This window comes from Miscanthus floridulus, chromosome 1 (genome assembly GCF_019320115.1).
Source record: "Miscanthus floridulus cultivar M001 chromosome 1, ASM1932011v1, whole genome shotgun sequence".
In the NCBI taxonomy this organism is placed as follows: Eukaryota; Viridiplantae; Streptophyta; class Magnoliopsida; order Poales; family Poaceae; genus Miscanthus; species Miscanthus floridulus.
The window spans coordinates 161,076,112-161,079,566 of record NC_089580.1 but is presented as its reverse complement, the minus strand read 5'-3'; positions in this window follow the sequence as shown (position 1 = coordinate 161,079,566).

Sequence of the window (3,455 nt, the reverse complement as noted above, 5' to 3'; positions counted from 1 at the left end):
GGCATTAGAAACTTAAGTTGCGAGCGACTAAGTAATGATCACGCTGGTGAGCAAGCGATGCCATAGCCATCGAGGCGTAGGCTTTTTGCATTCCAACCTATTTTACTCATCATTAGTTTTCAACAACTCTTATTTCTAAGTCTTGTCATAAAAAGGAAGGGTCGGATGGTAAAATGTTCCTGAGTATATGTACTCCGATTAGCCCCCGAGTAAAACCTGACCCTAGGTAGTTGCTGGGGTCGGGTGTTACTGAAGACCGATTAGATCAGAAGCAAATCCGATAGGATATAACATTTTTCGTTTTTTGCAGAAACATTACTTAGTTTGAGAAGCATATTAGAAGCTTTGGAACAGGAAAACTAAGGGTAAAAGCGACATAGCTGCTCGATGTTCCAGGCGTTGGCGATGGCTTTGCCATCATCGGTCTTGAGCTTGTAGGTGCTAGGTCAGAGTATTTCTGCGATGATGTACAGTCCTTCCCATGGCGCTGAAAGCTTGTGGTGATTTTTGTTGCTCTGGATGCAGCGACGGTCTAAATTGCCTACGCTGAAGGTGTGACCCCGCACGTGTTGGCTATGGTACCATCATAGCGCCTGCTGGTATTTGGCCGAATGAAGCTGGGCAATGTTGCGTGCTTCATCAAGCAGGTCCATGGCGTCTTCCAAAGATGCTTCGTTTCCCTGCTCGTTGTTGGCCTTGACCCTTGGCACTCCGTAGTTGAGGTCGGTCGGGAGGATGGCTTTGGAGCCGTAGACCATGAAAAATGGCATGTAATCAGTTGCCCGGCAGCTAGACATCCTTAGGCTCTAGAGTACCGAGGGGAGCTCCACGACCCACCGTCCGCTGGCTTTGTTGAGCCGGTTGAAGATCCTAGGCTTAAGGCCTTGAAGGACCATGTCGTTCACGCGCTCGGCCTACCCGTTCATGCAGGGGTGCACTATGGTAGCCCAATCAATGTGGATGTGGTGGTCATTGCAGAACTAGAGGAATTTTTTCCTTGTGAACTATGTGCCATTGTCGGTTATGATGGAGTTTGGGACCCTAAATCGGTGGATGATGTCCGTGATGAACATGGCCTGCTCAGATTTGATCACGGTGATCGGTCGAACCTCTATCCACTTCATGAACTTATCCAAGGTGACAAGTAAGGCCCTATTCGCTTCTCTTATAGTCCATACTTTTCAGCTTATTTTTTAGCCGAAACAATGTTTTTCTCTCACAACAAATCGGCGGGAACCGTGTTTTGGCTTGTTTTTTCAGCGAAGCAAATGGGACCTAAGTGCGTAAAACCCTCGGGTGCCCTCTTGTGGGGCCCTACCTAGTTGAGCCCCCAGACCATGAATGACCACGTGATGGGTATCGTTTGGAGTGCTTGGGCCGATAGGTGAGTCTATCGAGCGTAGTACTGGCATCCTTTGCAGGTACGTACGACCTGCTCGGCGTCGGCCACCACGGTTGGCTAGTAGAAACCTTGTTAGAATACATTTCTGATCAAGGTTCTAGGTGCGGCGTGATGTCCGTAGACCCCTCCATGGATGTCTTCTAGTAGGTCCTTCCCCTGCTCGGTGGGGATGCAACGCTGTAGGATTCTGGTGTGGTTGTGCTTGTAGAGCTCCCCTTTGATGATGACGAAGGACTTGGTGCGACGCATGAGCCATTGGGCCTCCATCTTGTTAGTAGGGAGCACCTCATGGAGGAGGCAATCAAGGTAAGGTGTTCTCCAGTTAGTCGAAGGTTTGGGCTCCACCACTAGGTCTTTGATGAGTTCCATGACCTCAGGGTCAGATGGAACCGAGGGTCGATCAGCCCCCGAGCCCAGAACTGGTGTCTCATTGCCGGTCTATTCTGGTTCCTCATATTGGACCATTGGCTTGTGCAGGTCGCTAGCAAAGATGCTGGTGGGGACCAGCTCTCGGCTCGATGCCATCTTTGCTAACGTGTCGGCTGCTTCGTTGAGCTGCCTCGGGATATGGTTGAGCTTGAGACCATTGAACTTGTCTTGCAACTATCAGACCTCATGACAATATGCATCCATCTTAGCATTGTGGCAGCTTGACTTCTTCATGACCTAGTCGATGACTAGTTGTGAGTTGCCTCGGACATCAAGTCATCAGATGCCCAACTCAATGGCAATGTGCAAGCCATTGACGAGTGCCTCATACTCAACCATATTATTTGAAACTAGGAAGTGGATGCAAATTGCGTACCTCATGCGCACCTAAGGGGCAAATGAAAACCAGCCCAATGCCGGCACCCTTCTTCATCAGTGATCTATCAAAGTACTCCTGATCGATGGCCATAGGTGGCATCTAGATCTCGGTCCATTCGCCCACAAAATCAGCCAGTACCTGAGACTTGATGGCCATTCGTGGGGCATACGTGATGCCCTGATCCATCAGCTCGAGTGCCCATTTCACGATTCTTCCTGTGGCCTCCTGGTTTTGGATAACCTCGCTAAGGGGGAAAGATGACATGATGGTCACCTAGTGTCAGTCGAAGTAGTGTGGCAGCTTCCTCTTGGTGATCAGGACAACATATAGGAGCTTCTTGATTTGGGGGTAGCATGTCTTGGAGTCAAACAAGACTTTGCTAATGAATTACATAGGGCATTGTACTTTGAGGGCATGTCCCTCTTCTCCTTGTTCTACAACCAAGGCGACGCTGACCACTTGAGTCATAGCTGCGATGTAGAGTAGGAGTGGCTCTTCCTCAGCTGATAGGACTAGAATTAGGGCCTTCATTAGGAGCACATTGAGCTTGTCAAATGCCTCTTGAGCCTTAGGCATTCACATGAATTGGTCGGTTTTCTTTAGGAGCTGGTATAGGGGGAGTCCTCGTTCACTGAGGAGTGAAATGAAGTGACTAAGCGCCACGAGGCACCCAGTAACCTTCTAAACTCCCTTCAGGTTTGGAATCAGGCCCATCTTCATGATGACTAAGATTTTTACCGGGTTGACTTCGATGTCATGCTCGGAGATGATGAATCCGAGCAGCATGCTCCTTGGGACCCCAAAGACGCATTTCTTAGGGTTGAGCTTGATGTCGTTCTCCTGGAGCTTCCTAAAGGTCTGCTCTAGGTCAGCCATGAGTTGGTCAATCTACTTAGACTTGACTACGATGTCATCCATGTAAGCCTCAATGGTTCATCCGATGAGGTCTCCAAAGCATTTGGTCATGCATCGTTGGTACGTAGCCTCGACATTCTTGAGTCCGAACGACATCATAACATAGTAGAATGATCCGAATAGGGTGATGAAAGAGGTTGCGAGTTGGTCGGACTCTTTGATCGTGATCTGATGGTACCCAGAGTACGCATCAAGGAAGCATAGGGTTTCGCACCCTGCGGTCGAGTCAACTACTTGATCAATGTGTGGCAAAGGAAACGAATCCTTCGAGCACGCCTTATTGAGGCTCATGTAGTCAACACACATTCTCCATTTCCCACTTTTGTTTTT